This window comes from Ornithorhynchus anatinus, chromosome 3 (genome assembly GCF_004115215.2).
Source record: "Ornithorhynchus anatinus isolate Pmale09 chromosome 3, mOrnAna1.pri.v4, whole genome shotgun sequence".
Classification (NCBI taxonomy): domain Eukaryota; kingdom Metazoa; phylum Chordata; class Mammalia; order Monotremata; family Ornithorhynchidae; genus Ornithorhynchus; species Ornithorhynchus anatinus.
In genome coordinates, this window is record NC_041730.1 from 33,939,623 (window position 1) to 33,960,167 (window position 20,545).

At 42.5% G+C, this 20,545-nt stretch overlaps 1 long non-coding RNA gene across 3 annotated transcripts in view; it reads left to right on the plus strand.

Moving 5' to 3' along the window:
- Positions 1 to 18,629: 18,629 nt before the first annotated feature.
- Positions 18,630 to 20,545, plus strand: part of LOC103166197 — a 258,830-nt gene continuing 256,914 nt past the window's right edge. For all 3 annotated transcript variants that reach the window (XR_003757825.2, XR_005659810.1, XR_005659809.1), the window contains exon 1: positions 18,630 to 18,731. This is a non-coding gene — a long non-coding RNA (uncharacterized LOC103166197). The remainder of the gene's footprint in view (positions 18,732 to 20,545) is intronic.

Genomic DNA, 20,545 nt, shown 5'->3' on the forward strand with positions numbered 1-20,545 from the left:
TGATTACATATTGTACCTACTCTATGCTTGACACAAGCTAAGTATTTAAGAAAGATCACAATTATTATTATATACAAAATGGAGCTACAATACCATCATTTTTTTTCAGAAAGATGATGGGAAAACATATCTACTAATTCTGTAACTTCTATTGGTTTGTCAAATAAACCCTAGCCTACCTAGAACATTTTCTCCAGTGGGAACCCTAATCCACACACTTACTCCAGAGCCTTTGTATTTATGTATATTAATCTGCCTCCCCCTCTATACTGTAAGCTCATAATGGGCAGGGAACACATCTACCAAGTCTGTTATATTGTACTTTCCCAAATGCTGAGCATAGTGCTCTGCACATGGTATGCACTCAATAAATGCAACTGATTGATTGATTGATTGATTGACTGATTGATTCCCTCCTCAGTATCACCTCAGTATGAACTGCCAGACTGAGATGGGCTTATACCATTTAAGACTTCAGGCCACAGGCACAGACCTATGCTCAAACCATAGCATTTACTGAGCACCCGCTAGGCGCATAGAACTGTATTAAGTATTTAGAGGGTACAACAGAATAATTGTACACAGTCCCTGCCTTCAAGAAGTTTACAATCCAGAGGGGGAGCGGACACGTAAATAAATTACAGATATGAGGAAATAGTAGTCTATATGAGATATGTACATAGTGCCATGGGAAATTGAGTTGAAGTGCCTTGTGGGCAGGCAACATGCTTACCCACTCTATTATACTATACTGTCCCAAGCACTTAGTTCAGTGCTCTGCACACGGTAAGTCCTCAATAAATATGACTGATTTAAATGCTCAGGTGGCTCAGAAATGCAGAAGTGGCAACTGGGGGGATACAAGATGGAGCAATGAGAAACTAACTGGGAAAGACATCTTGAAGGAGATATGATTTCTAAAGGGGAGAACAGTAGTCTTCCAGATATGAAATGGGAGGGAATCCTAGCCATAGGGACAGGAGTAAACAAGAAGTTGGTGGTGGGAGAGACAAGAATGAGGCAAAGTGAGTAGGTTAACTTAAGAGGAACATGGATTGAAAGCTGGGGTGTAATGGAAAAAGAGAATAGACAGGTGGTAAGAGCTAATTGAGTTTTTCAAAGTCAAAGGTCAGGAGATTGTACTTGTTGAAGAGAGGACTGGGTAATCACTGGATGCTTTGGAGGAGTAGGGGGACATGTGCAGAATGATGTTTTGGAAAAAAATGATGCAGCCAGCCGAGTGAACTATGGAGTGAAAGGAGAAAAGAATGGAGGCAGGGAGATCATCAAGAAGGCTCAGACTGTCCTTATGCTACCATTCTGAGACCCTTGGAAGGGGATAAGCTTTAGGTGAAGCAAAGTGGTGATTAATTTCTAGTTGACTGTCTAGTCAACATGGTACTGCTTCTTCCTCCCTCCTCAAATTCTCCTTTAGCAATTCTAGTCTTCAGCTATTTCTATTCCACTTTAAAGCCCAGGACTTAAAATTCAGCTTTCTCCTGGCAGTACGTTCTGTTGTCTGTATTGTGTCTGCTAGAAATACTATTGAGCTGCAGGAGGATATGACATATGCCAGTTAATGATTTGTCTAGCAGCAAGCCAAATATATATGTTCAGTAATAAAATTTTATCATTAGGTGATATCTCAAATTCTATAATTCCTAGTCCAAGGACATATAATAAAATAAGTTTTGTTTCTTAAGATTGAAACTCTGACATTTCATTTTGCTTATCTTACAGAAAATAAAGGAGTTTTTTCAGATGTCAAAAGTATATGAGTAATTTTATCAAATCCTTTAATTTTGGAGGCAGTGATATAGATCTGGGAAAGTGTAGGTATGTATGTGTATGGGGGTGTGTTGAAGCTTTATATTTTTGTCAGCAGCAGTAATATTTATCGAGCACCAATCATGTGAAAAGAACTGTCTTGCTGCTTGGGATGAAGGGCAGTTCTTGGAAACTTAAATAAAAATACCTGTAATTTTTTATGGCGTTCATTAAGAACTTTACTATGTTCCAGACATTCCTCTAAGCACTGGGGTAGAGATAAGGTAATCAGGTTGGACACAGTCCATGTTCCACTTGGGACTCACAGTCTTAACCCCCCTTTTACAGATGAGGCAACTGTGCCCAAGGTCACACAGCAGACAAGTGACAGAGTTGAGATTAGAACCAAGATCCTCCTGATTCCCAGGCCCATGCTTTATTCATTAGATCATGCTGATTTATTTTGACATTTATCTCCCAACCAGATTGCAAACTCCTGGAGGACAGGTAGTGTCTTTCAACTCTATTGTACTGTACCCTCCCAGTTGCCTACTCTGGGGCTTTGCTGACAGCACTGAATAAATACCTATGATTGATTGATAAAAAAGATAGATTCACTGCCTTCAGGAAGCAGACACAAATTGCAAATCTAAAATAAGTAAAAGGGTATGAAAAGTTACAGGCAAGATAAAAATGAAAGTAAGCAATTTAATAGAAAAGCAGTGTAGCTTAGTGGAAAGAGTGCAGGCTTGGGAGTCAGAGGTCATGAGTTCTAATTCCGGCTCCACCACAAGTCTGCTGTGTGACTTTAGGGAAGCTATTTAACTTCTCTGGGCCTGTTACCTCATCTGAAAAATGGGAATTAAGAATATGAGCCCCACTTGGGACAATCTGCTTATCTTGTATCTACCCCAGTGCTTAGAACAGTGCTAAATACCATAATAATAATAATTATGATTATCAATAAACAGATCTATTCATGAGTACAAATGTGGTTGATTTGGCCGGAAACCTTAGGAGTAAGTTTGAGACTGCCTTTTAGTGGAGGTGGATTCTTTGGAGACTTTGCAGGTAGGAGTGAGAAATTCAGTGGATTTGAGGTGGAATAGAGTTCAGTGCTGAACGGCAGGGGAAAGAAATGGGTTGAGCAAGGAGACTGTTGAGGAAGGTACTGATAAGAGGTTAGCTTGGAAGGAACAAAGAATGTTATCTGGAGTGTAGCAGAAAAGAGTGGTTGGAAAGAAGGTAACAGAAGCTAACAGCCTTAAATCCAATGATTAAGAGTTTCTACTTACTATGGTTAAAAAGGGACAACCACTGGAGCTTTTGAGGAGAGGGAGTGATGCATTTTTAACATCACTTTAAGAAGATAATCCAAGCATTGAATGTAGGTTAAAACGAATAGGGGAGAGGATAGAGACAAGAAGGCTAGCATAAGGAGCTGTTAGAGTTATCTAACCAGGAAGTGATGAGGGTTAGAAACAGGGTGGAGGCTTTTAGGGTGGAGTGGAAGAGACAGAACTATAATATATAAGGAAGGGCCAGTAGAATTTGATGGTGACAATTACAACCTTTACCTTTGGCTGGTTTTATTTATGTTTCACCAGGAAAGACCATCCCCCTCAGCAGCAATACTAAATTATTCTTAAGTTTTGAAAGGGGATCAAAGCTCACCACACATTTTTCTTGATAGTATACTGATTATTGAGCCACTTCCTAATAACCTTAGGAATAATAATTAGGAATAATTAGTACAGTCCCATAATGACTGTCCTAATGTTTTTCCTGAATGAAAGAAAGGTTTTTCTCTGTTTCTTCCAATAATTACATGTGTGCTAGCCTAACAAAAGTTTATTTTCTCTCCATGTTTACAAGCGGAAAGAAAGGTTCCAAACAAAGATAATGAAGTTTGTAGTACTCTTCCTGGGAACAGAATTTCATTGAGTTGCTTATGTGGATAAAAGAATCCTTTTATACTGTATATATTCTACTTATTGTTTGTCTCCAAGACTTCATCCAGTGTATGAAATGATAGAAAAACCACGCAAGTTAGAAAGAAACGGTTCAGTGATTTCAGAAGAGAAAAAAAAAACAAAACCTCTTTTTGCCAGTTCAGTGTATGGTGTGAGGTGTTTCCAGAGCTGCAGAATAGATTTTCCATGGCACTGTAATTACAGTCTTGGAAAAGAATGTGTCTTATGAAGTTAATTCCATTGATTGATTCAGTTGGGACTAGGAACTTGCATTCTCAATATTTTTCATAATTTAAAAAGTATTTTGACAAGTACTTAAGTATAACACTTTCTGTGTAAAAATGCCTCCTCTAATCTCTATCTCCTAAAATTATAATTGTGGTATTTTCTAATAATAATTATGGTATTTGTTAAGCACTTACTATGTGCCAAGCATCGTTCTAAGCACCGGGATAGATACAAGGTAATCAGGTTGCCCCACGTGGTACTCACACTCTAAATCTCCATTTTACAGATGAGGTAACTGAGGCACAGAGAAGCTAAGTGACTTGCCCAAAGTCACACAGTTGACAAGTGGCAGATCCGGGATTAGAACTCAAGACCTCTGACTCCCAAACCTGTGCTCTTTCCACTAAGCCACACTGCTTTTCAGTATTTACTATGTGCCAAGTATAAGGACAGATAGAACACACTCAGGTCAGACACAGTACCTATCCCACATGGAGCTCAATATCTAAGCGGGGAGGGAGAGCAGGCGTTCAATCTCCACTTTACAGATAAGGAAACTGAGGAATAGAGAAGTGACTTAATCAAGGTCACACTATAGGCAAGTGGCTAACACAAGTCTTCTGACCCCAGTTCTGTGTTGCGTCCACTAGAACATGCTGCTTTTTCTCTTGTTCTCCTCCTTTGCTCTTCCATCTTCTTTCCTGGGTTCTCTTCCTCCTGCCCAGTTTCTTGTCACCACTTTCAAGGTTCCTATTGTTGAACAGTTTTAATGCTGACCTATCTGGGAAAAAACAGAACTCCAGTCAGTAGATGAACCGTTTAGTCCACTTTCCAGCTTTCGGGACAGTTCCTAGGTCCTGGTGAAGAACATGATCAGCCTGGTGAGCATCAAAGGAGCAATCAGCATGCCCTTTATCAGTCCTCTTAGAAATAAATCATTTTCTTCATGTTTTCCAACTTTTGTACTTTTCTTATTTGAGACTTTATGTCTGAGTCCCTCTGTGCCCTCTCCGTATTGGTTCTCCCTCTGCCTTTCTTTATGTTTGCAACTCCTTTAAGCACCTGGTATTCACTCCACCCTCAGCACCACAGCATTTATGTACTCATCAATAATTTATTTTAATATCCATCTTCTCCTCTAGACTGTAAGCTCCTTGAGGGCAGGGAACATGTCTACCAATTCTGTTGTTTTGTAGTCTTCCAAATGCTTAGTACAGTGCTCAGTGCACCAGTAAGCGCTCAGTACATATCATCAGTTGATTTATCACCCAAATCACTTTGATTATTACAGGAGGATGCTCACATCAAATCTTTACAACACTTGCCCATAAGGTGGTCATTTCCTTATTTTCCTCTCTGTGCCTTTTCTGCAAATGAATCTCTACCCGAGTTAGTTAAATTTGGGCCTGTCAAAATGAGCCTTATTGAGGCAAACCACCTTGTTTCTTGGAGTTTGATTGATATTTGGAAACTAGGGTTTAACAAATTTATGTCTTCTGAAATCCAATGTGTTGGTGGAGGGAAACTTTACTGCATTCTTTTGTGTGGAAATGAGCAATAAAGGAGCTGTGCAGTGTTCAACTCTCCCCCATTTAACAACATTTACAATAAATCTTTCAAGTTGTTATTGCTCCTCTTCTTAACCTCCCTTCCCTTTTTCTCTTTCCTTTCCATTCTTACTATATCTTTTTTCTCTCCATTTACTTTCATAATTCTTTTCTCTGCTGTTCCTCTTTCCTCACCCTACTTATCAGCTTTAGGACAGCCAGCTGATTTTTCACTTACCTGTTCAATCCTTCCTTTCCATAGCTTCATTCCCACATCCACTTAGTTTTCTGCTTCCATCAACCCATGGCATATATTGAACACTTGCTTTGTGCCAAGAACTGAACTAAGAATTTTAATGTCTGTCTTCTACTCTAGGCTGTAAGCTCCTTGTGATCAGGGACCATGTCTACCCATTCTGTTGTATTGCATTCTCCCAGGTGCTTAGTGCATGATTTCCACATAGTAAGCTGAGAGCATAAATATGGTTGATTGAGGAATATTGATTGAGGAAGAGCCATGTAGATTTAACTCTTGATTTAATGAAAGTGAGAGTTGTCAAAGTGAGGAGTTTAATAGCACAGCAGGGTTGATGAATGAATCAATCAATGATATTTATTGAGCACTTACAGTGTTCAAAGTACTGTAGTGAGTGCTTGGGAGAGTACAATACAAAAGAGTTGGTAAAAATGTTCCCTAACCACAAGGAGCTTACAGTCTAGGGTCTAAGGTCTTGACATCTGGGAAAGGTGGTAGGAGTAAAGGGGAGAAGGGGAAAAGAGAACAAAAAAGAGTGAAGGGAGGAAAAGGAAGTGAGGAAAGAGAAAAGGGGAAAAAAGAGAGGAAAGGGAGTAAGGGCAGAAAAAATGGAACAAGAGGAAGGGTAGTTGTCCAGAAGTGAAATGTACCCCATGGTTACATATACATTTCTCCTATGTCATAGAGTAAAGTATAGTCAAATCAATGTAAGATACATTTCAATCCTCAAATCCTATATTACACATGCTCACATTTGACTGTTAAGAAGAAGGAAAATGCATGGCTTTGGTATTCATTAAATGGAAAAAAAATCATCAATTTTTTAAATAAGAAATTAGTCAATCAATTGGCATTTATTGAGTGCTTACTGTGAGCAGAGCACTGTACTAAGCTCTTGGGAGAGTACAATACAATGGAATTGGTAGCTACAATCCCTGCCCTCAAAAAGTCTACAGTAATTTCAGAAATGTTAGGGTTTATTTGGACTATAGATTGTCTAAGCACCATCCATTGAAAGAACTAGCCCTTTCCTAAAAGATGTCTCTAGAGGAAAAAAAAAATATATGACAGGAAAAGGAATGAAAGCATTTTCTTGGATTCATTGCTTTATGTCATTGCCAATAGGAGAATTCATCTTGATTGGTTGCAGCTAGGAGCTAAAGGGTATATAACAGAACCTAAATAATTAATGAAAACTCGTGCACTGTAGTTCCACATCTCTGTTTTTTAGCTATCTAAATATTCCTGCCATCGCAGCTGCTGTGCGTCGGTAACAGGACAGTTCACTTAGAGCTAGGGTGGATCCAATCTCTCCACAGGCAAAATCATCTCTAACGAAAGAACAGCTCTCCCCAGAAGCAGAAACCTCAGAGAAATACACACATAGAGAAAGAAAATCAAGCCCCTCTGAAAACCTGAACTAGCAAAATCCTAAGGGGGGAAAGCAGAAGTGACCCAAGTCAAAATAATTGAAGTTATTTGGGTGATTGATTGCATGGCGTGGTTCATGATTTGTTCTCTAATTACTGAGTTTATTTTATGCATCGTATCAGACAAAAACATTTAATAACAGGCATGCATGCATTGTTACACTGTGTTAATTGAGCTTTGATTTATATGCTAATTTTATTCTAAATATGTTCAAAAGGGGGAAGTGATTAGACTTTTTTTGAGATTATATTTTAATCCTGAGGTCTGGAAGGAAAGGAATAGTGTGCTTATTTTGTAAGCTTTTCTTTCAAGACCATTTGTGGCCAAACATTCTTCTCTCTAAGGAAGAACGTTTTTAATGTGTGTATCCTGTCTCCACTAATTGGAATTATGGAATTCATTTCCCCACCTAACAGCCTTTACATATGACTCTTCCATTTTTGCATCTATATGGGAAAGAAAATGTGTGCTTTTTGGAATGTCACAGGAAGGCAAACATTTGGCAACTTATGTTAAATGAGAGATTGATTTGTTTTGGCATGTAAATGAAAATTAGACTGTACCACAGAAACATCTGACATTTGAAAAATTCATGTAAAACACTTCAGCCAGGAGAAAACATCTGGTCTTTACTTTCAATGAAACACGGTTTTTACATTAAAATGTATTCTGAGTTTGATTTGTATACAATATTTGTTATCCCAAGGATTTAAAATTTCTTATTATCAATAGAATTATCCTTTAATGACATCCTTCCTAGGAAGCTGCTGGCCTCTTGAGACTAGGGGATGTAGATTCATGGTCTATGTCCTGATTGACACAGTCCTAGTTCCAGGCCCTGATCAGATCCCTGTGTGATTTTGTTTCTCCGTCTGTTAAATGGGAATGTTAGCATGTAAAACAATTTGTAATCCCTTTCTGAGTATATATATAAATATATATATATATACATATATATATAAAACCTTGTATTTTATATACACTTAAAACACAGGGCTTTTGTTCTTGGAGGAATTTAGCCATCTATTTTGAAACCAGTCACCTGAGTAATATATGACTTCTGGGATCTTCAGTGTTATTAGCTTTCATTTGGATGGTTGCTGATGCTATTGATATTGATTGAGGAGAACACACATTAATTCCTTTAATTTTGGGCTAATGCTTTGCCTACTAGGCAACTCTTTGTCCCATTATACACTAAAAATTTCAGGCTTCTCCATATTTCCTTGGAAAGTACAGTGCAGTGCTCTGCACACAGTAAATGCTCAATAAATATGATTGGTTGATTTACTGATTGATTGATTGATTAAAATTCTAGGTAAAACTCTAAGTCTTTCGATCAAGGATTTGGAATACATGAAATTGTCTGTAGGTAAATTAATCAAGTGTTTATCAAGTGCTTAATCAGTCACTGTACAGAGTTCTGCACACAGTAAGGGCTCAATAAATATTAATTCATTCAACCAAAGTTATTAAGCTCTTACTTTGTGCAGAGCACTGTACTAAGCATTTGGGAAAGTACAATATAGCAATAAAAGAGTGACAATCTCTGCTCTCCAATAGCTCATGGTCTGGGGGGGGGAGGCAGACATCAATACAAATAAACAGAACAATATAAATAAATAAAATTACACACATATACATAAGTCCTGTGGATGAGGGAGAGGGTGGAAGAGCAAAGGGAGCAAGACAGGGTGACGCAGAAGGTAGTGAATGGGAGATGAAGAAAAATAGGGCTTAGTCTGGGAAGGTCTCTTGGAGGAGATGTATTAGAGAAGCAGCATGGCTCAGTGGAAAGAGCCTGGGCTTGGGAGTCAGAGTTCATGGGTTCGAATCCCAACTCTGCCACTTGTCAGCTGTGTGACTGTGGGCGAGTAACTTCACTTCTCTGTGCCTCAGTTCCCTCATCTGTAAAATGGGGTTTAACTGCGAGCCTCATGTGGGACAACTCGATGACTCTGTATCTACCCCAGCACTTAGAATAGTGCTCTGCACATAGTAAGCACTTAACAAATACCAACGTTATTATTATCTTCAGTAAGGCTTTGAAGAGGGGGAGAGTAAATGTCTGGCGGATTTGAGGATGGATGGTGAGAAAGACAAGATCAAGGCACAATGAGAAGGTTAGCACTAGAGGAGTGATGTATGCATGCTGGGTTGTAGAAGGAGAAAAGCAAAGTGAGGTAGGATGAGGCAAGGTGATGGAGTGCTTTAAAGCCAGTGGTGAGGAGTTTTTGTTTGATTCAGAAGTAGATAGACAATCACTGGAGTTTTTTGAGGAGGGGGCCGACAGTTCCTGAATGTTTCTGTAGAAAGATGATCCAGACAGTGGTATGAAGTATGGACTGGAGTGGGGAAAGGCAGGAGGTTGAGAGGTCAGCAAGGAGGTTGTTGCAGTAATCCTGACGGGATAGAATGATAGGCTGTATTAACGTGGTAGCAGTTAGCAATGTTGTAAAGGTAGGGCCTACAGGATTTGGTGATGGATTAAATATGGTTGAATGAGGGAGAGGAGTCAAGGATAATGCCAATCAATCATTGATTGATTGCAGATCACATATTAAGTGTTTGGAAGAGTAATAATAATAATAATGTTGGTATTTGTTAAGCGCTTACTATGTGCCGAGCACTGTTCTAAGCCCTGGGATAGACAGAGGGGAATCAGCTTGTCCCACGTGGGGCTCACAGTCTTAATCCCCATTTTACAGATGAGGGAACTGAGGCACAGAGAAGTTAAGTGACTTGCCCACAGTCACACAGCTGACAAGTGGCAGAGCTGGGATTTGAACTCATGAGCCCTGACTCCAAAGCCCATGCTCTTTCCACTGAGCCACGCTGCTTCTCTCATGATCCATAAACAATGTAGATGACATATGTAACAACTATGTTCCATCAAAAGATCTCATCTCATAGAAAACAGCCACAAGAAAGTTTGTAATAATAATAATAACTGTGGTATTTAAGTGCTTACTATGCCAAGCATTGTACTACACACTGGAGCATGAACAAATTAATCAGATCCCACATGGGGCTCACAGTCTAAGTAGAAGGGAAAACAAGTATTGAATCCCCCATTTTGCAGATGAGGAAACTGAGACACAGAGAGGTTAATGACTTGGTCAAGATTATACAACAAGTAAGAGGCAGAACCAGGATTAGAACCTAGGTCCTCTGACTCCCACATCCTTGCTATTTCCACTAGGCCACACTGCTTCCCAATGAAATTAGAATTAGTGCCTGTGTGAACAGGATCCTGTAAGGGCTGCACAATGGTTCTGGAGAAATGGGCAAAGGCAGGAGACCCCCTGGAGAATCACTCTAGGTTTGGTGGCTCCAGTGGGCTTCCCCATGACTTGCCCAAGATCATACAGCACATAAGCACAAATGCCACATTTATTTTCATTATTGGGTTCTTTTACATTTTTAGCTACTGCTGTCTCAGGACTGTCCATGATTGCTCGGTGGATACTTTCTTGGAAACATATCCTAAGGTGGAAGCTTTCTTCACAGTCCATCTGAAGCTGAGCTTAACTAATCAAATAATCAATCAGTGGCATTTACTGAATGCTTGCTATGTGCAAAGCTTTGTGCTAAGTACTTGGGAGAGTACAATACAACAGAACAACATTCCCTGCCCATTATGAACTTACTAAAGTAATTAGTACAGTACTACAATACTTTGCACCCTGTTGGATCTCAATAAAAACCCTTGATCATTTGAAGTCAGTCTTTGCGACGAAAAGGAAGAAGACTTTCATTTAGGCTCCAGAAAACATGATCCCCATCGATGATCACCTGGAGTTAGCATGTTCTAAGAAACCTAAATTATTCATTCATTCAATAGTATTTATTGAGCACTTACTATGTGCAGAGCACTGTACTAAGCACTTGGGATGAACAAGTTGGCAACAGATAGAGACAGTCCCTGCCGTTTGACGGGCTTACAGTCTAATCGAGGTTAGCGGCAGAGGAGCGGAGTATGTGGGCTGGGCTGTTGGAGGAGAGAAGGGATGTGAGGTAGGAGGGGGAAAGATGATGGAGAGCTTTGAAGCCAATAGTGAGGAGTTTTTGCTTCATGGGAAGGTTGAGAGGCAACCATTGGAGACTTTTGAGGAGGGGATTGAGATGCCCAGAGGGTTACTGTAGAAAGATAATCTGGGCAGAGGGGTGAAGCACAGACTGAAGCGGGGAGAGACAGCAAATCATGGAAGATGGAATCCTACAGATTGCACTCATGTACTCTCATCTTCCAAAGCATGGTTTTCAGAAGCCTGGAGATTGACAGTGAAGAGGGAGATGATATCCAATTTCACTGCATGTTGCAAACAGAAATCAGGAAGCTAAGGATTTGATTCTATATATCCCCATTTAGCCTACTGGTCACTAGATAGTTAGGAAACTACAGTACCTATTGCGTGAATGAAAGGAATTTACATTTATTTCCAAGTCACTTTCATCATATGCTGAAAAAAAAATCATATTTTTTATCTTTTCAAGACGGGAACAGTCACAGAAAATGTAAATTTTTACAATGTTAGTATGCAAAGTGGCAAGGCAAGTGGCATTGCATCTGCCTTTCCAAAGAATGTGACAGTATACGAGGAAAATAAACTCTTGTCCTTTCTCTGTCAAATGTTCTTTCAAAGTGAAAAGACATTTTCTTGAAGAATGTATAGAAGTAAAATTTTATTAGAAACTAATGCTAGAAAAAATACACTGAATTTTTGAAACTCATACCCAGAACAACTGGATCTGTGTTGTTGAAGTGCAATTGAAAAAAAATCAGGAACTCTGAGCAAGACTTGAACATGACTCATTTTCTCTCTCTGAGATAGAGACAAAGGGGAAGTTTGGTCTTAGTGAAAAGCCCTCTGAGGAAAGATTAATACTAAGTTATATCTTTTAAGGCTGAGTGATTTGTTAGGATGCTATTTCAGCCTGTTTGAATAAGATGGATATTTGATGTTCCTGGCCTGGTCTAATCTGAATATCACTTTATCACATCACAGCTGTGGATCTAGGGATCTCAGAATCTTTTACAAATACCAAGTCCAATTCTTCAAATGCTCATGTTTATTCACCTTTAGGGTATAGGAGGTGATGGCACTGGCCAGGAACTAGTGCTCGTGTGGATCTGATTGATTCCTTATGCTGAGTAGCTCAGGAAAGTTTCTTGTTTCCCTTACTTATTGGGTCAGACCAGGAAGACCCTCAGCCACAATCCACTCGAGGTGGGAGACCTGCATGGTGGAAGCCCAGAAACCTCTTCTCCTCACTCCCGTTGCCTTCCATACTTTGAAATGTTCTGGTCAGGAAGACCTGAAAATAATTTTGAAGCCAATCTGGCCCTGGAGTGTATTATATCTGTAAGCACCTTAAGGGCAGGAATCATGACCACTAACTTCATTGGATTGTAGCCCTCCCAAGAAATTATTACAGTGCTTTGCATACAGTAAATGCTCAGTGAAAAGCAGCATGGCCTAATGGATAGAAAATAGGCCTGGAACTCAGAAGGTCCTGGATTCTAGGCCTGGCTCTGCCATTTGTCTGTTGTGTGACCTTGAACAAGTCACTTCACTTCACTGTGCCTCAGTTACCTCATTTGTAAAATGGGGATTAAGACTGTGAGCCCCACATGGGAAAGGGACTGTGACCAACCTGATTACCTTATATCTACCCCAGTGCTTAAAACAGTTTTTGGCACATAGTAAGCATTTAACAAATACCATAAAAAGCATAAAAAGCACAATAAACTAGAGCAGGCCCCTTAGAATAGGGGGAAATTGGACTCGCTGCTTTTTATTTCACCAAGTAATGGATATCTATACTCAGGATTATTTTCCAGTATCAGATCAGTTAGAGAATAGCTATCCCAGAAAAATGATCATACACTGAGTTGATGGCCAAATCGGGAACAGAAAGGAGATAGCTGAACTACATTCTTTTAACAAGCTCCCCTAAATGTCTTGCTGCCATTTTCTTTTTTCAAAGTCTAGGTACTCCAGTACCCAAGTGATTTTAATTCAGAATTTCTTGGATGTTTTTCAGACTAAATGTTTTTATAACATCTTCCTGGTCCTTCCCCTCAAAAAGCAGGATTGTCTTAGCAATAAGCGATAAAACCAGACCAAATCCTTACACTTCCTTTTCATTCCCTGACAACTGACAAGAAATACCCTCTCATCTACTGTCTGTTTGAGACAATGAAATATTGTTTCAGGCCATTTTTAGTAAGCCACCTAAACAGACTTCTTGCCCTGGAGGTGCAAAGCTGATGAGAAGCAGCGTGGCTCAGTGGAAAGAGCCCGGGCTTTGGAGTCAGAGGTCATGAGTTCAAATCCCGGCTCTGCCACTTGCCAGCTGTGTGACTGTGGGCAAGTCGCTTCACTGCTCTGTGCCTCAGTTACCTCATCTGTAAAATGGGGATGAAGTCTGTGAGCCCCACGTGGGACAACCTGATTCCCCTGTGTCTACCCCAGTGCTTAGAACAGTGCTCGGCACATAGTAAGCGCTTAACAAATACCATCATTATTATTATTATTATGATGGAGTCTACTGTAGAGCATTAAGCCATATTCAGGAATAGACCTAGGATCTTGAAAATGGTAGCTGACTGAAGGGCTAAAGTGAAGAGAACTGCCCTCTGCTCCTCTATAGAGGGATGTTAGCTGAGCTAAAGGATGGAAATTATAAAGATCACATTTCTTGAAGTGAAAGGAAGGAAAATAGTAGTCAAGAGTACAGTGATATTTGTTTTCTTCATTAACATTTTTCTGGACTGTATTCACTCTGGAGCCAAAGTTCTTCCCTGCCTCTTTCCTCCATACCACCAAAAAAACTGAAAACAAACAAAAAAACCCCAAAAATTACCAGAATGGAATAAATAGGGGATTTGTGGATCTTTCACTGTTCTTCTGGGCTCCTGGGAAGATCATGGTTCTGGAAATTTGGTGAGCGCTGGAGGGTTCTATTCTCAGCTCTGCTAGTAGGAGCTGTGCTAGTTCAGGGTATGTAATCAGTGCTAAAGGTTTTTCTCCAAAGGACTAACTAAGGCTACCTGTGAGGTGAGCAGGCCCAGCAGCTGGTTTACAGAGATAGCAGAGTCCACAGTCGCTACGAAGGCAACCACTTACTTACTGGATTATATCACGATGTCACAACATCGGTGGCACTATACTGCCAGTCCCTATGGTTGCAAATGGGGTCCTGCCTTAACCCCTCCACTTGCACTTTGCTACAAGCTGCACCTAGCTTACTTACTCTCGAGAATGGTGTTTGAGGAGTGGAGTGTGTGGGTTGAGTTGTAGTAGGAAATTAGGAAAGTTAGTTAGGAGGGAGAGAGATGATTGAGTGCCCTAAAGCTGTGGCAAGAAGGTATTGTTTAATGCAGAGGTAGATGGACAGCCATTAGCGGTTTCTGAGGAATGGGGATATTTGAACTGAACAGTTTTTCAGAAAAATTATCCGGGCCCTCTCCCCCCTCAAATCTACTGACAGACTATTACTCTCACCCCCCACGTCCCCCCGGTTCAAAGTCTTATTGAAGGCACATCTCCTCCAAGAGGCCTTCCTAGAATAAGGCCCACTTTTCCTCATCTCCCACTCCTTTCCGCATTGCCCTGACTTCCTCCTTTTGCTCATCCCCCCATCCCAGCCCCACAGGCCTTATGTAAATATCTATAATTTTATTTATTTGCATTGATGTCTGTGTCCCTGCATCTAGACTGTAAGCTCGCTGCGGGCAGGGAATGTGAATGCTTGTTGTTGTACTCTCCCAAGTGCTTAATGCAGAGCTCTGCACACAGTAAATGCTCAATTAATACAAGTGAATGAACGAATGATGAATGAAAGGCCTCTTGGAGGAGATGTGACTTCAATAAGGCTTTGAAAGTGGGGACAGTCATTGTCTGTTGGACATGAAGAGGGAGGATGTTCCGGGGCCTGAGGCAGGACATGGGTGAGAGATCGGTGACGAGATAGATGATATCAAGGTACAGTGAGTAGGTTGGCATTAGAGGAACTATACCACCTGTTGCCTTACCCACCTTCCTGTATAAAATAATTTATTTAGTTAGAAGCTGGATTTTTTCCTATGAAGGATGTTTTTGTCCTGAAGAGAGATCTGAACTAGCTCAGTTCATTTTTATTCTCTGCTCATGAGAAGTATGAAACTGAAATTCTAGGCAGAGAGCTGGCCTCTTTCTTTTGGAGCTCAAGAGCTAAAAGGGAATCGGCCAACAACCTTCTCTTATTTAATATGTTCTATTGAGAAGTTCAGAGTCATGCTGACAGACTATTACCCTTGAAAGTGACAGATTTGGGGTTGGGAGGCCTAATTGATCTTTACATATGATTCATTATGTTTGTCCTTTCCTAATTTAGAAAAAAATAGCATAGGTGATAGCAGATGTTTGTGCTTCTGTCCCCAAAGTGAAACTTTCCTTCAGGGAATAAAATGAAGGGTGATGATTTAAATACAAATAAATAACCTGGAGTATCTAGGAAGGTCAATATACCCCTGACATGAAAAGATCAGTTGGTAAAATAGATGTATTTTCACCATGACAGTGGGATGAATTCACATAAAAAGAAATCAAGGTGGGCCTAAGGAAATCAGAAATCTCAGAGTTTTACTTGTAAGAAAAGACAATTTTCTTGATTCCAACAGCTGAACTGATTGTCTTGTATCTACTCCAAAGCTTAGTTTAGTCCTTGGCACAGAATAAGCCTTTAATGAATAAAGAATAATAATAGTAATAATAATAATTTAGTTGGAAAGTTGACATCTGCACACTCATATTGAAAAGCAGGGCTGGTGATGCATCAGTGTAAGCAACATGACCATTCAAGATCCAGTCAATTAGTGGTATTTTTGAGCAAATATTGTTTGCAGGCCACTGTGCTAAGCAGATAGAAGTCACAATCTCTTCCCACAATCTACTGGCAGGGTGTGTGTGTGTGACAGAAATTAAAATAAATTATAAATAAAGGGAAGTAGTGAGTATAAGGTTATATGCATATCTAATTACTGTAGGCATGGGGGTGGGCTGAATATCAAAGTCCATAGAGGGTATGGGTTCAATTAAGAGAGGAGACAGAATAGAATGGAGCAATCTGTCATGGAAGGTTTCCTAGAGGAGATATGATTTTTCTAGGGCTTTGCATATGGGGAGAGTACTGGTCTGTTAGATGTGAAGGGGAAGGGGTTTCCATACAAGAGGAAGAGCATGAGCGAGAGATGGATAAAGGAGACAAGACTGAAGAACTGTAATAGGTTGGTTTTAGAGGAGTAAAGTGTGCAGCTGAATTTTAGTGGAAGAGGAGTGAGTCTAGGTAGTAGGGAGAGAGTCATTTGTGTGTCTTAAAGTCGGGGGTGAGAGAGTTTCTGTTTAATGCAGAGATAGCTGGGAAACGATTGGAGGTTTATGCAGAGTGGGGAAATGTGCAGAGACCTTTGTTTAAGAAAAGCAGTCTGGGCAGCAGAATGAAGCATGGATTGGAGAGGGGAAAGGCAGGAGGCAGGGAGGTCAGTGAGAAGGCTGATGAGGTGATCAAGGGAGGATATGACAAATGCTTGGCCCAACCCCCAGCCCTTTCTACCGTCATCATTAATGGTATTTACTGAACATGTACTGCATTCAGAGCACTGAACTTGGGAATATAAAATAAAATAGAGTTGGTAGACATGTTCCCTGTCCCCAGTAAGCTTCCTTAACTAGTCTAATAGAATGCATTATCAGTGATTCCAGATCTTTTTCTCCTAAGAGACTGGAGAATATTTAGTATGACCCCTCTCTCTCTGAAAACAGCTGATTAGAGGACTCACACCTTTGACTCACACCTTTGACTCTGTTCAAGAATGTCCATTTTGTAGCCAGAAGAAGAGCTTGTTCTAATGAAAAGAAGCTCTAACCTTTTGAAACACTAGTTTCAACTTTCTTCCCCTGCCTAACCATTATGTTCAACCTCTCCTTCTCAGATGGCCCATCTCTTGATTATGAGGTTCCCTCCAGCTATCACCCCACCTCTCTGTTCCCATTCTTTCCCACTCTCCTTGAATGGGTTGTATACATACCCTGGTTTCTCTTCTTTCAATTAGGTTTTTGCCTTTTTCACACCAATGAGACAACACTCTATAGGGTCACCAATTACCTCCTCGTTGCCAAATTCAATAGGTTCTGCTATGTCCTGCTCCTCCCTGACCTCTTGGCCGCCTTTGACACTGTGGAGAACTCTCTCCCTTGAAAAACTTTCAGAACTTGGTTTCACCTCATGATTCTCATTCTATCTCTCTTTTGAGTTTCTTCTGAGTTTCATTTGCTGATTCTCTACCACCTTTCATCCCCTTACTCTGGGTGTCCTGCAAGATTGTTCTGGTCCCCATATTCCTCTGGCTCTATACCTATCCCCTTCACGAGCTCATCCACTTTTACAGATTCAACTATCCCCTTTATGTGGATGATCACAAATCTGTCTCCCTAGACCTGCCCTCCCTACTCTTCAGTCCTGCCGGTCTTCTTGCTTCCAGAACATCTCCTCCTAGACGTTCTATGAGCACCTAAATCCGAATTTTTAATCTTCCTTCCCAAACTTACCGGTCCTCCCATCTTCCCTTTCTCAGTTGAACTGGGGTCTGGAAAACCAACATCTTTCTATTGACCTCAAGATTCCAGTCTAACTCCCAGTAGTATCTGAGACAAACTTCCTGGGCTTTTTGAAACGTAGGTGTCAGGGTGGGGGAGTTTTCCTGCTTCATTAATAGAAACAGGGGCGACCCAGGGCATTGAGGTAATAATAACAATAATGTTGGTATTTGTTAAGCGCTTACTACGTGCAGAGCACTGTTCTAAGCGCTGGGGTAGATACAGGGTAATCAGGTTGTCCCACGTGAGGCTCACAGTCTTCATCCCCATTTTACAGATGAGGCCACTGAGGCCCAGAGAAGCGAAGTGACTTGCCCACAGTCACACAGCTGACAAGTGGCAGAGTCGGGATTCGAACCCATGATCTCTGACTCCCAAGCCCGTGCTCTTTTCACTGAACCACGCTGCTTCCCACTTTCGTTCCTCGCAGTTTAGGTTCTTGTGACGTTCTTCAGATTTTTTTCTTTTTTTGAGAGAAACCAAGTCCAAAATCTTGTCTAGGTCCTCAGAAGGAGAGAAGGGGGGGGGCACTTTCCTCTCCCTACCCCTTCCCCAGGGGCATTTGCCACCTTCTTTTCTTCCACCCTCGGCCATCAGCTTCCCTCTCCGGACCCCTTCCACCCGCCCCCAACCCAGTTCAGGCTGGACAGGGACTCCGGACCCCGGCAAGGGACTGAGATGAAGGACGGTCCCATAGGCGGGCGAGCGCCATGTGAGCGGCTCTGATTGGCTGCGGGGGAGGAGGAGGAGGCGGTTGCCGGGGTAACGGGAGAGTGAGGAGCAGCAGCCTCGGCGGCGGCGGGGCCGGGGGAGCGCGGGGTCGGGCCGCAGCTGGGAGGAGGAAGAGAAGGAGGAAGATTTGGGAGCCGGCATGGCATAGTGACAGGTAGGACTCGCCTCCGGCCCCTCGTGCTGGGCAGAGGATGCCCCGGGGCTGGAGGAAAGAAGAGGGGAAAGTTTGCAGGGAGGTGCTGTACTCGGGGGTGTCTGGGCGCTGGAGGGGGAGGTGGGGCGTCCCGGGAGCTGCCCGGCCAAAGCAGAGGGAAAGAGCTCCTTGTGGCTGCCCCTGCTGAGCTGGGCTGAGGGGGCCACCTCCCTCTTTATGGCTCTTGGCTGCGGGGCCGGAGTTATCCGGAGGATCGCCTCTGCAGCTGCGACAGTGAGCCAGGGGGTAGAGATGGGGAAGGATGCGCCCCTTGCAGATTTCTCCGGGAGATGCTCCGCCAAACTCTCGCAACGCCCCTTCGCCAGGCAGGGGTCCCCAGCGCCCCAACCGCCCCTTCCCATCCCTGCGCCCCCGCCCGGGGTTGGGGGGAGCGGGGGCCGGTGAGGGGATTCCCCCCCCCCCCCCGTCTGGCTCCAGGCGGAGGAGCTCGGAGGCGGGGGTTGGAGAGTTAGGGTCCGTCCTCCTATGCTGGACGGAGACCCCCAGCCGAACCATATCTCTCAGTCCTCGGGGCTGCTGTGGGAAGCTGAGGTGGAAAAAGAGAAGGAGGGGAAGGAGTTAAAGAGGAGAAGAGGAAAGGAGGAGGAAAATGAGGAGAAGGAGGAAAAACAGGAGGAAGAGGAGGAAACAGAAGAAGAGGAGGAGGAAAAAGAGGAGGAGGGAAAAGAGGAGGAGGAAGAAGAAAAAGAGGAGGAGGAGGAGGAAAATGGGGAGAAGGAGGAAAAGGAAAACGAGGAAGAGGAGGAAAAAGAGGAGGAGGAGGAGGAAAAAAGGAGGAGGAAGAGGAGGAAAATGAAGAGGAGGAGGAGGAAAAAGAGGAGCAAAATGAGGAGAAGGAGGAAAAAGAGGAGGAGGAAGAGGAAGAAGAGGAGGAGGAGGGAAAAGAGGAGGAGGAACAAAAAGGAGAAGGAGGAGGAGGAAAATGAGAAGGAGGAAAAAGAAGAGGGGGAAGAGGAGGAGGAAAAAGAAGAGGAGGAAGAGGAGGAGGAAAAAGAGGAGGAGAAGAGGAGGAGGAGGAGGAAAAGGGAAGGAGGAGGAGGAAGCGGTTGGGAGGCGGAGCGGCTGGACTGGAGACCCTGCCGCCTCCCTCACATCACATCCTTTCCACTCCTCGGCTCTCCCACGACTGAGACGGGGACAGAGAAAATACCCTAGTTTGCGCTGGTCGGATGGGGCATTCTTAGCACATTTACCTATTTTGCCAGGGAGAGGCGACTGTAATTGAGTCTTCCTTTCCACCCTCCGCCCTCTCCCTCCCCCCCCCCCCCCCCCCCCCCCCCCCCGCGCCCCCGTCCCTCTTCCCCCCACTCCCGGCCTGTCGGCACGCTTTGCCGGGCGTTTTTGCCGTTTTCCAGATAAAGAGACTCCAAGGGTGGAATCTCAGCTCGCTGGATGCCCTCTCGTCCTCTTCCGCACCTTCTCCTCCCAACCCATCCTCTCCATTCCCCAGCAGATTAGCACTGTTGGGGGTGGTGGTTGGGTAGGGGTAGGAGGAGAGTTCAAAGCCCTCGCCGGCCCCTCTTCTTGCATTTTATTTAACTTATTTATTTATAATCAAAGACAAGGTCTCCAAGAAACCTCTCTCTGTTTCCCCTGTTGGCACAAAAGACTAATTAAAAATGCTGTGTTGGTAATGAGTGTTAATTAGACCATTCGAAAGACTGATGTACTGTTGTTTCCATAGCTTAACTTCTGCTAGAGGATGATACGGGACTGCCTCCTTTATTTCTGACTTCTGATCATTCCAGGGTAGC